Source organism: Crocuta crocuta, unplaced genomic scaffold (assembly GCF_008692635.1).
Source record: "Crocuta crocuta isolate KB4526 unplaced genomic scaffold, BGI_CrCroc_1.0 scaffold1820, whole genome shotgun sequence".
Lineage (NCBI taxonomy): Eukaryota > Metazoa > Chordata > Mammalia > Carnivora > Hyaenidae > Crocuta > Crocuta crocuta.
This window is the reverse complement of record NW_027529567.1, coordinates 94415-108851: the sequence shown is the minus strand read 5'-3', so window position 1 is coordinate 108851 and position 14437 is coordinate 94415.

Sequence of the window (14437 nt, the reverse complement as noted above, 5' to 3'; positions counted from 1 at the left end):
TTTGGATGCAGATAGCTTCGTTTTCATCCCTGCCCCTAACCATGTATTGTGCTACTCTCTGCTTATAACACAAAGGCTTCTCACTGCCAGCTACCCTTGGGTAGGGGTAGACACGTTCCAACTGTTAGAAATACAATGCTGATCTTCTTTTCCTGGGTCTGATGAGGGAAGGCGTATTAACTCTCAGTACTTTTCTTAATAACTCACTCTGTTATATAGCTAATAAAAACAGTATGTTGCTTTAAAAATGCACTAATTGAAGCTCCTTGTGTCTTAGTTTTCTCATAAGTTGGAGATAGTCATTCAACTACAACTTTGCTTCTATATTTTACCTCATTACGATTCAGTGATAAGATGATGAAGGTATTGTCCAAAAAGGTGTTTGAAATCTTGAGGGGAAAAAATGTGATATTATAACTAGAAAATTGATACAACAGCCAATACCATCACTGGTAAAATGAATTTTTGCTCTGGTATCCCTAGATGCTCCCTATTCAATTCTTACTAAAATATATTTCAATCTAGAAGAAAATAGGGCCCCTGCCAACTGTTATTAATGCTCGTTGCCTTTTAATTGAAGCGCACTCTTGGAAAATGTCATATGTATCTGGGGGAAATATAATGCATTCAGCATAAGAATAAATATCTCTTTGAGTGAGTTACATCCAGGGATTTTTTTTCTTTTCACTTTTCAGTCATTCCACAATCTCTCTGGTTTATCAACTCCTTTTTCTTTGCTAAGCAGTGATGGTAATGCATACATTTGCCTTTTCCAGTAAATCATCCTTTTATAATTTGGCTTTCTTTCAATCTCAGATTCCCATCAGAAGGGTTTTACCTCGAGGCATATTGCAACCAATTTCCCTCGTAATTAATGCCATATCTGCCTCAGAGTCCATTTCAACTCCCAAATGAAAATTGATGAGGCAGCCAACCACGATAATCAGATCACATACCACTGATTAAACTATCAGTCTAGTTTCCAGACTATCACCTTATAGTGCTGCATCGTAGCCAGAGGGGGAGTTTTCTGGTCTTTTGCAATGTATATTGCTCATAATAAGTGTCCATAAATTGCCATTAGCAGACCAAGAGAGGGATTTTCTATGACCCCTATCAAATTCTACCAGAAAGACTAATGATCAAAGAGGTTTGTGTTACAGGGACTGAGACGCCACAGCACATGAAAAAAAAAAAAAGCTGTCTAGACTTGATAAAACGAGCCACAGACTGTGACAAAAACCTCCAGAAAAAGAAAAACTACTCGCGTAGATGTTTTCTCTCATGCAGGTGGAGTGTGGATGGTTGAGCTGCATTATTGCCTAGGGAACATGGTGACTAAATCCTCTACCCACCAGTCTTCAACTCCAGACCTCAGGGTGGGAGTGGGATTGGAAGTTGGTGTTTGAGATGACTCTTCACCAAATGGTCAGAGCAAGAATTCATTCATCCTCTCATTCATTCGATTCATTGGTTCACTCACTCTCCCAGTGTTTTTCAGGCATTGTGAGACGCATGAGATCACTTCATGAAAAAGATATTGGGTCTGTTCTGGTGGAGCTGATACTCTAAGAGTGGGTGAGGAGGGCAAATAAGTAACCAGACCATTCAATGCAGGGGGTTAAATGCTAAAGGGGAAGTAAGCATGGGGTACAAGTCAAATATGCAGGTATGTGTGTGTAAGAAGGCTTCCTGAAAGGGAGCCCTAGAGCCCTCCCCAGATGGGGATGGTTAGCCAGGTGAAGAATAGGGGCAGGGCAGAGCATTCAAGGCAGTGGAAACAATTTGACCCAAGGGTGGGATGGACCGAAAGTCTGACTTGTTCGGTGGCTTTGAAAAGTTAACCACAGCTGGAACAAAGGGATAAGAAGGGTTTTGTGGAGAAAATAAGAGTAGAGGAAGGCTGGTGGACATTCTGCTCTGATAAATCCAGTGGACTATCAGTGGGGGCAGGGTGGCTATGGGAGCAGTTATGAACACATACACATACGTAAATTTATTTTTAAATGCATTAGTTATTCAATCTGTAGTGTGTGGTTGTTGTCTGGGTACCATTCTGGAATATTTTTAAGCAAGTCATTTAAAAAATTCAGGACAGCCTTAGATATGAACCCCACCCCCAGGAGACTGTCTGTGACACTTTCAAGCAGGTACTTTATGTCCCAATTTGAATGACCTGACTTTGGTTTATCTCAGTAATAGCCATAGCTACTCCCAAAGTAATGGCCAGTGTCTTCCAAGATAAGAAGTTCCAGAGCTTTTTCCTATTATAGAACCACCTGCATCAGTGGGGACCTAAATCACATTGACTTACTGAATTAAAAAGGTTGACCTGTCCACTTTTCAAAGGCTCAGCTCCCCTGTGCAACTTTCTGGCTGCCTGTGACCACTGAGTAGCACAGCGCATAGAAGGCTGTCATGGCAGTCGAGGGGAAGGAGCCATGTGGCCTGCTGTGCAGGTATGTCTTGCAGAATCAATGGACACTCAAATAAGGATCCAGGTTCAAGAAAATAAACTGAAAACAAAGTACACAATGAACAAATGGCTTGTAATATTGGCTATGCTTGCACTGTTCTAAAAAAGCTGATTTGTTCTTATAATTTATTTTAGGCAAAGAACGTCTTGTCTCAAAAATGACAAGCTAATTTTATAGTTATTATAACTCTTAAAACTGATGATGATGGTGATAGTAGTTACTCGTACAATAACACGGCCAAGACAAATCCCAAGGGAAGAACGCAAACAGAATCAAATGGAGAGATTTGTCTGTGCCCTAGTTCCTCTGAACTAGAAATTTCTGAAGGTGTTTTGTGTGCCATGCTGCACTGTTTGCAGTTTTTTGTTTTTAAACTTCAGGAACATCAAAGTGTTGCAAGAGATTCAAAGACAGATAATAAAATTCTTCTGAGGCTGCCTTACAGAACTGGGCTGACTGCCTGAGAGAACAGTGCTGTTGGATCAGCCCTTGCTTAGGAAGCCGCCACACTGGGCCCCTGAGACCCCTCCATCTCATCCACAAGACAAGGGCTTAGACCATTACTCATTGCCTGGCTGGCCTTGGGGCGGCTTGCACACCTTCGGAGAAGGGCAAGGACAGCACCTGTTCAGAGCTCGGAGCCACACTGTGTGGTTTCCTCAGAGAGGGTTTAACTGCACATTTGCCATGGAGTTCTCTGCCTCTTCCTTCTGGTGCGGCCCTCAAACAGCTATAAGGGGGAAGTCTTAGGATCTAGTTCCTGACCTGAGACTAGATTAATGAATGCCACGACTGCTTCAGAGCAATGTGCACCTGCCCAGACACACTGGATTCCAGACCACTGCCATTTGTTACATTGTAAAGAAGTTTCCTTAGTTCCATTCTTGAAAACAAGTCTCAGTACAGGATGGGGGTAAAGACCCTGACAGTAGGTTTGGCCCCTCACACAGATGATGTGAAAGTGAAGAGGAGTCAGATGTGGAGGGAACCTATATTCACTGAATTTCCACTATGTGCCAGACACTGAGCTAATGGTCCTGTGTGTGTTCTGTTTTTCAATCCTCACTGGTGCCCTATGACTTGCACTTCAGTAACTTTTGCTGGCTCACACCGTTAATGTGATATGCTTAAGGCCACCCAGAGAATAAATGGTGGGACTCAGGTCACACCTGGATCTGTCTGCTCCTAAACCCATCCTATTTCCATTATGCCACATTTTTCTCCCCAAGGATATAGACTATGGGGTGAGGACTCTTATGGAAACAAACAAAAAAGACTTATCTGTGCTCAGTATCCAAAAAAGTACTAAACCTTCTTCGATGGCCTTTGATTTGCTTTAAAAAAATTTTTTTTTAATGTTTATTTATTCTTGAGAGAGAGAGAAAGAGAGCACAAGTAGGGGAGGGGAAGAGAGAGAGGGAGATATAGAATCGGAAGCAGAATCCAGGCTTTGAGTTGTCAGCACAGAGCCTGATGTGGGGCTCAAACCCACAAATCATGAGATTGTGACCTTAGCCAAAGTCAGACACTTAACCTACTGAACCATCCAGGTGCCCCTGATTTGCTTAGTTTTAAATAGAAAATAATGACCAGAAAAATGAGCAAACAGAAACTTCTACATTCTACTTCATGCCTATTTTTCTTAAGTAATCTCAGTCGCCAGGAAAGGATCCATTTAAAAATCTTATTCTAACGAGTTTCTGTCTCAGGACAGATTATTAAGAAGTATCTGGATTTCCCATATTTTTACATTTTGTTCATTAGATCATTTGGATATTTTATCATTTTGTGACCGTCAGTAAACTCTTAATAATAAAAATGAACTTGTCACCTAAACGAGCTCTTTGTTGTACCCCTAAATCAATTTCAGGGGCCAGCTGGCAGTCTCAGAAAATCCCTGCTTTCCTCCATTTTCAACAGGGAACTGAAAGAACTTACAATGAATTTGTCCAAACTTGAGTATGATCCATTGACTCAATATACCCATCAGGAATAACAGATACTTTAGTTGCCCATGTTAGTTCCCATGTCTCTTCATACCACACCACCTAAAAAATTTAGGATTGGAGCACATAGAGATAGAGGTAAAGGACAGAGGATGTCAAGTCCCTCGGGTACTTGAGGCTAGAGTTCTTTCTTAACCCTTGCCCACAATTCCCTATGTGGAGAAATGCCATAGCAGAGATAAACTAGAGAGTTTCCCTGTGGATTGCATGGCCACAGTTACATACATATTCAGCATCTCTCAACCAACCAGAACAATGGCAAACTAGGGAATAAAGGAGGTAAGAAATAAAGACACAAAGACTGAATAATCAAATGGAGGAGTCAGTTAGCCAAGCAGAAGAAAAGAGTACAGTCGTAGGCTGGCAAAGGTTATAATTATCAAGTTCTGTGAGTGTCAAATACTGGGAAAGCAAAACTAGGGGAGAGAATGGCAGAAGGCAAGGTTAAGGTGGGAGAGACATGGACCAGGGAAAGGAAATGAGGCCAAGTAATTAGGGATGAATCACAAGAAGCAGAATCTGACAACGGAGAGCAGAGATCAGGAGGAGCAAGACTGTAACAAAATAAGAAAAAGAATGAGTTTATTGAGTTTGGGGGGAAAAGCAGACTTATGAGTCCCAACGGCTCCTGAGGTTGGCATCACTGGATTGTAGCAAGGTACCTATGTAACTGATGCCTAGAATGATAAGGTTGGGTCATTGAGAACATTTTAAAATAGGAGTGTGTTTTATGGAAGACTGCAGAGAAGCCTAATACATTTTAGATGGATTTTAATAAAATATAGTTGGATTTAAGTTTTATCAGTGAATGCATAAACATTTAACTCTTTGAAAGTATAACCAGTTCCTAACCATCCTAGGTAAATGAAAGCCTAGCCAAAGAGATCACTTGCCACATTTGGGAAATGGATTCCCATTGCTAGATCATTGGGTCCATGGGGGAAGAGTGGAGGCAGTGTGGAATTGCAAGGCTTAGGAAACTTCTGAGTGTGCCAGGCTGTTTTAGCAACACCCTGGCAGAGGACTTGCAACTGGGAGAAGAATTGGCGGCAGAGTAAGGCAAGTTAGATGCTTACCTCTGATGGAAAATTTGAGGCTTCACCAAAACCTCCAAGAATCAAGATAAATGATATTTTGATGGAATATTTCTACAAATCTAAATTAGTGCAAAAACTCCATGATGAACATGCACTCCATGGTGCAGTGTACTGAGAGAGAGACAGGGGATTCAAAGACAAAGCTCAAGTGTATGACTCAAGTGGCATGCCAATCACTGACTTAGGGGATTCAGAGAAGGAGCACATTTGGGGGAGGATGATGGTAAGCTCTGCTAGGACTTTGTCACATACGAGGTGTACATGAGCTATCAAATGGAGGAAATTCAGCCAATGACTGGAAATATGAGTTGGTACTTGGCAGAGAAGTCTGAGCTGCCTATAGAGAGAGAGGTTCACATGTAGATGCTACTAGACACCCCTGTATAGGTGAGCCTATACCCAGGCAGCAGGCATATAGACAGAAGAGACAGATGATTGCACTGAATTTAATAATAAAAAGCAATAGTAAGTAACATTTATTGAGCTTTACTATGTGCTTACCACTCTGCTGAGTTGTTTACAAGCAGTAGCTAATAAAATCCTCACAAGGACTCTAAAAGATCTATGCTATTATTATTCTCATTTTACTGATGAAGAAATGGATGTTTAGAGACGTTAAGTAAGCCAGGATTTGAGCTCAGCAAGTAAATGGCAAAGCCAAGATTTAAACTCGGGAGGGCTAAAGGAAAGAGAGGGGCTACGTGAAGAAAAGAGCAAGGACCAGGATTTGAAATATGGCTTTGTCGTTTATGGGCTGTGTGGTCTTGGCCAGCACTCATCCTCCTGCGGTCTCTGTTTCTTCATCTGTAAAATGGGGATAGCAAAGGCTACCTCATAGGGTTAATGGGAAGATGAGGCAGGACATGTTAAGTGTCTGATACATAGTAGGTACACAGCATGAGCTAGCTAACTATGGCAATCATTAGGAACACACGAGGGTCATGGCAAACATTTAAGGGACCTTAGTGTAGAGAAGATAGAGGAAAACATGATGGAGAGGGAAAAGCAGAGCCAGGAGAGATGCAATCAAAGGGAGGAAGCACACCAGTGTTTGGTTGGTTTGACAGCCATTGATGTCCTTAGCAGAAGCGGTAAGTTTAGTGAAGTGGTTGGGTGGGGAGGGGGTGGCACTGAGTGATGCTGAGGAAGGAGAGCTGATGTTGTGGACAGTGCTTCCTGAAAGTGTGCTCTGAAGAGAAGGAAAAGGTGAGATGTGCTTCAGGGAGACACGGAGGTCAGGAAGAGTACTCTCCCATCCCACATACATCCCATGATGGGGGAGAAATTGGACTGTCTTTCTCCCTGAGAAGAGAAGTCATGGAAAGTGAAAGAAAACATCAGTCCTAAAACTAGTGATGACTTTCTACTTGAACAATAGTTGAACATATTCAAAAACATTTTTATATCCAACATGATGTGGAGCCTTCAGAGCAATTCTGTGGAGTAGATAAAGTGGGTAGATCCCCCAATTTATAGATATTGAAATGAAGACTCAAAAGATAAGAGATGAATTAAAGGATTGTCAATGTGGAAAGATTAAGAGACTCCCTCCTCATCCCAGCTGGTGTGCAGAAGGCAGGTAATGGGCTGATTCTCTAGCATAGCCATGAGAGGGGCCATGTTCCAAGAGAGGGCTACTAGCAGGAGAGGTATACTCCCTGGAGGTGAAAATGCATGGGAGGAAGTGAGTGAGACAGAAGAGACCCATAGGTAGCCCCCACAGAAATTCTAAACCATGAGAGAGAGGTCTGAAAAGGATTGTAAAGTTTAACTTTGCATTAAGAATATACTAAGATTTTTTTTGGAATTGTCTTAAAACATTGAGATAAGATTGAAATTGTTTGCAGTGGCTTTTTTCTCTGGGGCCCTAGGCACATGGGGCATGGCGATATTTTCTTTTGTGGAAAAGAAAGAACAAAGGTGGAAAGAAGAAGAAGTAACTGGAAAGGTAAGGGTTTTAGGAAAGATTGAGGTTTCAGAGAAAGACGTAGGATTTAGAGAAAGTGGTAGAAAGTGAACAGAGATGGGCTGAGGTCATATTCTGGGAGAGAAAATCTACACTGAATTTAAAAGAAAATCAAGACCTTGAGAGAAGCTGGGGGAAATGAGATATTGGCCTGGAGGCTAATGACCAAAATAAAAGTGGTGTGAAAAAGATGGAAGGTGTATTTCTCTCACATGGAAGTCTGGGTTTGAAGGCAGTCTGGGGGGCTAGAGGTGCTCTATGAGGTGAAAAAGGGGGCCCAGGTTCCTTATGTCTTGTTGCTACCACTGGTGCTGTCCTTATTTGTGTGACCAAAGCTGGCCCTCTACAACCATATTCCAACCCAGTGGAGGGGGGAAAGAGGAAGGGAGAGCTCTGAGTTTTCTTTGAAGAGCAGAAGCTCTGAATTGTGCATATTGCTCTGGTCACGTTCCATTTGTCAGAACATTGTCAGATGGCCATATGTAGCTGCACAGGAAGCTGGGCAATATGGTCTCCAGGTGGGCAGTCCTGTGCCCAGCCCAAACTCAGGGGACTGTGTTACTGAAAGAAAGAAGAAAGGACTGTAAACTGAGAACGATTAGTCTCTGCACTCACAGTTAGATACCATAGTTCGATAATCAGAAGATCCCAAATAAGTTAGCTGGAGTAGGTTATGCAGAGTGTGAGTGCTAATCCGAGTTCAGGTTGCAGGAGTGCGGTGTATTGGTTTTTGAAGGAAGTAAGAGAATAGTAAATTGTGGAGGGGTGATGTGTGTATTGGACGTGACAGGTTGTACTAAGCAGGACACACTCCTGGGTCCGTGACTCTTGTTTATAAATATGCCTCTAGTTCAGGAGTCAGCAAACATTTTCTGTAAAGGGACAGATGGTAAACATGTTAGCCTTTGTGGGCCATACAGTTTTTGTCAAATCTATTCAACTCTGCCATTTTGGAGCATGAAAACAGCCTAAACAATATAAGCAAATGGGTTGTTTCCCAATAAAATGTTTTTTATAAAAACAGACTGTGGGTCAGATTTGACCTGTGGCCATAGTTTGCTGACCTCTAGTCTATTGCTCTGAAAGTACGGTCCTCTGTACCTAGAATATAACCCTATCAAGTGTAACAATTTCATCTACATTCACAAATCCATTTATTTAACTGGATGTGTTCTAGGCTAAGCTGTGGGATATGAAAGACCGAGAGACACAGTGCCTGAACACATTGTCTAAAGAGATATACACGGAAATAATTGCAAAACACCATGGTAACTTCTTTCTTTCTTCCTTATTTTTTTTCTTTTTTAACTGAAGTATAATTAGCATAGAGTGTTCATTAGTTTCAGGTATGGAGTTTAATGATTCAACAGTTCTATATATTATCTGGTGCTTATCAAGATGAGCGATCCCCTTTATTTCATTCCTCCCTCCACCGACTTCTCTGGCAACTACCTATTTGGTCTCTGTATTTAAGAGTCTGGTTTTTGTTTGTCTCTTTTTTTCTTTGTTCATTTGTTTTGTTTCTAAAATTCCACATATAAGTGAAATCATACACCAGTAATGTCTACAATAGATGGGTCAGAATAAGTAGGAACACACAGCCAAAGTTTGCCTGGAGGTCAGGGAAGCCTTCTCAAAGGCAAGGCTCAAGCTGGAGTGGGAGGAAGAAATTCTCACCAAACAGAGAAGGGAATTTCCCAGTGTGTGTGTTGTGTGTGTGTGCACGTGGGTGTGTGTGATGGGGGTGAATAGTATGTGGATAAAAATGGCAAATGAGAGAGTGTGGTGTGTTTGTAGCACTCCCACATTTGAGGAACAGAGATAAATGCTTAGAAGTTAGGTTATAAAAGGCCATTTATAAGTTGTTCCAAGGAATTTCATTTTATGCTGTAGGTCTTGGGGAGCCATTGAGAATGAAAATGAGCGGGGCGGTGACAGCAGCAGATCTGTTAGAGAGCTCGCTCCTGCAGGAGCATGGATGGGGGAGGCAGCCTATGGGCAAGACAAGAGCAGGAAAACCAGTAACTGTCATTGAAGATCATATGTTTGGGCGAGGGGGAAAGAGGGCCTGAAATGAGTTGCCAGTGATGGAAAGGGAAAGAAAGAATGGACTCAAGAGATTTTTAAAAGTCAAGGTGATACAAATTGTTGGCTTATAGAAAGCAAATTGTGTAGGGAGAAGGAAGAATTCGGTATGGCACCCAGGATTCTGACTTGGGTAACCAAGTACACAGTAGCACTTATGAAGACAGTAGGGATTACAGAAGGCCTGGGTTTGGGGGATTTGATTGCTTCTGGTATGCATTGGACATGGCTGGGAAAATCCAGGTGGGGTCCACTGTGCAAATCGGCATTTATGTCTGTTCCTCGGGAGAGAGTCTGGACCAGAACTATAAACATAATCAAGTAAGATGCCTCAGATGTAGGGGTAATTACTCACACTCTGTTACATTCTGGAAAATACCATTGCAAGACCAACATGGACAAATATAGAAGTCAGGGGAAATTCAAAATGTGGGTATAAGATATAAAATCAAGCCAGAATCTTCCTGTACTAACAGTAGACTTCAAATTCTGCCTTGAAGTTCCCTATGACCAGTACAAAGAATGAGGCCATTGCTTGAGTCACAGTATCTATAGGAGAAACAATCGTTTAATGGAAGCCAGTAGGTCTTGGTACTGAAATCTAAGTTTCCCATGTGATATGGTAAGCAACTTCTTCAACAACATCTTTTTATTTATATGAAAAATAAAATAACTTCACTGAGTTCTTTTTTCCTCGGCTCTCAAAGGGTTACATTAAAGCCAAGTTGTATAAGAATGTTGTTCTCAACTCACCTGTCATTTTCATAAAGTCCCTAGATCAAGAACTCTCTGAGGGTCATGCCAGAGACAGACTGAAGCAGGAGGAACCTAAATGACATTCTGGTTGCTAGAGTGGGCAACATCAATAAATAAGGGCCTTACAGCCTGTTGTCTTAAAAATGACACATTTTTTTCTCTTAGTGGATTTTATTTAATTATTCTTTTATGTATGTTTAAGAGATTTCTCTGAAGGAGGTCAACATTTTAGTGTAGGCATTTTTTTAATTTTTAAAAAAATTTTTAATGTTTATTTATTAGAGAGAGAGAGAGAGGGACAGAGAGACAGAGCATGAGCATGGGAGGGACAGAGAGAGGGGGAGACTCAGAATTCAAAACAGGCTCCAGGCTCTGAGCTGTCAGCGCAGAGCCTGACATGGGGCTTGAACTCACAAACCATGAGATCATGACCTGAGCTGAAGTCGGACGCTTAACCAACTGAGCCACCCAGGTGCCTCTAGTATAGGTATTTTTAAGGTCACTAGGTTTCGGCCAAAAAAGCTTTCTTGTTCAGAATATTACAAATGGAGCAGCAGAACGCTGTCACTATGAACCACTATCTGGAACATAGGAACGACTTATACTGGACTGTTATCCAGGCCTATTTCGCGTCTCTCAAAAATGGTGAACTGAGTACACATAGAGCCTGAGATAGAAGAGAAGCAGAGTATCTAAGTTAGGACACATGTTTGTCAATTTTCTTCTGAAAGAGCATCTCTCAAGAGTATGCTTCATCATCTTCACTATCCAAGTCTTAGTTTTTACATTTAAGAATCCAATTCCTTACATACATACACTGTGAGAATATCCTTAGCGCACTGCTGTGATCTGCACTTATTTATAATTATCCCTCAAACTTTTATGACTGGGAGGTGCTGGGAATTGAGTTGGTGGAAGGAACAGAGTTAGAGGGATATATGCAGAATGTGATGCTACGAGTGAGGCATATAGACATAACAAAGAGATTTATTCCACTCACATCTGGCTTAGCTTCCCAGGAGCTTTCCTCATAAAATTTTTATTTCAATTTATTTAAAAAATTCTCAACTTATATCTTAGATTATTTTTAGTCTTAGATCAAAAAATGAATAGGTAGCATTATGAGTTGTTATGAGCAAACACTTAAATAACTACCATGCAGACCAAGTAATAAGATATTGACAGAATTCCAGAAGCATTCCCTGTTACCTGCATGTCCCTGTCTGCCACCAGCTCTTTCATTCCATGGTTGTCATGCCCATCAATGTTACGGTAGTCACTATGCATCTGTAAAATACTAGCTTTTAATATAAATGGAATCATAACACGTATATACTTTTGTCTGGCTTCTTTCACTCAATGTTATGTTTTTATAATTCATCCATGGTGGTGTGTGCTATAATTTACTCATTTTCATTGCTGTGGCATATTCTTCTGTCTGAATAAACCCCAATTGCTTATCTTTTTTATTATTGATGGAATTTGGATTGTTTCCAGTTTGCGGCTTCCCCCCCTCCCAATTTATCTAATCACTCTTACTGCTTTTCTTTTGTCATATATATTCCAAAATATAACAGGATTGTAGATAGGAGACGATGAGATTTTACCTACTGACAGCCATTATAAACTTTTTCTGGAAAATTATCTTCAAAAACCCATTTGACCACACTTACCCTTTGATTAAGTGAGATATATAGAGGTGTCCAGTAAATGACAAAACACTAAAAATACTGAGTATTTTAGTTGTTCTGTTACCACAATTATTATACTTCTAACACCAATTTAGTTAGTTGGCTAACATTAATATACACACAGTGTCAGGCATTGCGTGCACACATCGCTAATCTTCCCAGAATTCTTCAGGATAGGAACTATTATTATTACCATTTTACAGATGGTGAGACTGAGGCACAGAGGAGCAGCCCCTTGCATGCTATCACACATCTGTTACATGAAGTATCTAGAAATCAACCTTGATGATCAGACTCCATTAACTGTGCCCTCCACTGTTGTACTAAGTACTTTAACTAAAGGCAAACATGGGGAGCAGACTGTATACTTCTGATCAGGTACTATTTCAAGATCATGTGACACTTAGCTCTCATTAAAAAACTAATCATGTCAATGCAGCCTCAATAACCTGTTTTAAGGCAGAAGGAGGACTGGCAGGCGGGTTCCCCTGGAGCTTGCTAGGACTCTTCATTTTGTTCGCCCACTGGAGTAGGTCCTGCACAGGTAGAGGGGCTCTGGCGGTGACCTCACTGAGCACTCACACAGGAGCCAACCCTGCAGTCTACAGCCACAATGTGCTAGCACCTGTGGAGAAGGTCACCTTGGGCGTGGTCACAGCCCAGTTAGGCAGTCAGATCACCAGGCTGCGAGGTAAACAGCAAAGACAGCCTCAGCACAGGCCTCTGATTCCACACAGAGAATCTTCGGTGACTTCCACAGCACCTGTCTCCTCACCGGCAGTCAAGAAATGTCTGGTGAAGGAGCCAGAAGACAAAAATTATGAAGCCGGTTTGATTGGCTTTATGAAACTGAATCCTTCTGCTGTTAGAATGATTAGAATGTCATTCTTAACAAAGCTCTGATTCCCCTGCTTTCCTTCTCTTTGGAGACATTTTATTCTTCAGAACCTGCTGTGAGCACGCTCATCAACAGAACCGCACATGGTGTTCCCTGCCAAAGCGTGCACTTGTGGTGACAGCTTCAGTTGTGAATGTGTGGCATTGACTTCCTGCAACCGAAAGCAAGGGCAGTGAATTAAAACCCTGATTTATTTATATATCCCCTCTCTTTCCTTCAATTGGATATCTTGTTCAGAAGACTTCTATTAATATGATTTATCACAATAAACAGCATGGTCCCCGCTCTAATGGATTCATCTTTTTCTCCATCTAGAATGTTTCCTGTATCTCTATTCTGCATCAACTTTTACTGTCCTTTTCACAACCCCCGCCCCCATATCTTTGCTGACTTTGATCATTTCTACAGAGTCTAGGTTTTTTTATATAGTCTGCATCTTAAATCATTCATTTTCTCATTTTTAAAGTGCTGATTATAATCATCCCTTAAATTTACTGAAATTAGCATGAGTTTTTATACCATTAGTCAAAAAAGAAGAGGCTTTTTTAAAGAAAGCTCCTGCTGTTCTTTGTGGATGAAACAGTTGACATTTTGTTAAGAGATTTTTATCTGACTTTAATTCTCTAGCTTTAATGTATTCTTCACAGTTATAAATGGAATCGTTTGTCCTAAATGGAAGTGCATCTATATAAGCATGGTTATATCCAGTCTTTAAAATGGATCATTTCATTTCACACATGCTATAGAATCTTGAATTTCACCTTTACTCATCTCAATTTCTTTACTAAAAATGGCTCTGTTGCTCCAAATTCCTATATCAATGGATTGGATATATCAAATTGTAGTAGTAATTGTTCATAAGTACATATTTTATAACATGTACTAATGGAGTAATAAAATATATTGCAATAACAATATGCTCTGCCTGATAGAATTTCATCATGAGACTCCATTAACACATTCAGCTGGTATCAGCTTTTGAAAACGCCTTCCATTGTGGTGGAAGGAAAATACTCGGTACAAGTGGATGGTGAAAATGGGATTCAAATAGGAATTTCTAGGAAGGCTGAGCAGAATGAAAAAATACAGAAACATGAATGGATGCTGACCCAGCAGTTTTGACATTGCTTGAAACTGGATGGATCCTGTGGCTCCCTGTACTCTCATAACACCCCAGCATTTCACTCCTCAAGGGCCAAGGGCCGCCCTCATGCCTAAATGACGCTGCTTTGCTCAGGTCACCAAAGTGTTCCTCATTGGCAACCCCAATGGCCATATGTTAGCCTTCATCTTCATCAGGAAGCCATTAGCCCTTCCTTTTTCTAATTTCTGTCTTCCTTGGACCTGGCTCTCCTACTTCCCCGACAAATCCCTTTCAAGCACACTGGTCTGTAGGACTCCATGCCGCATGCCCTGTCTGGTCCCTGGGTTCCATCCATCTCTGCTCTTCCTCTCTCCTGG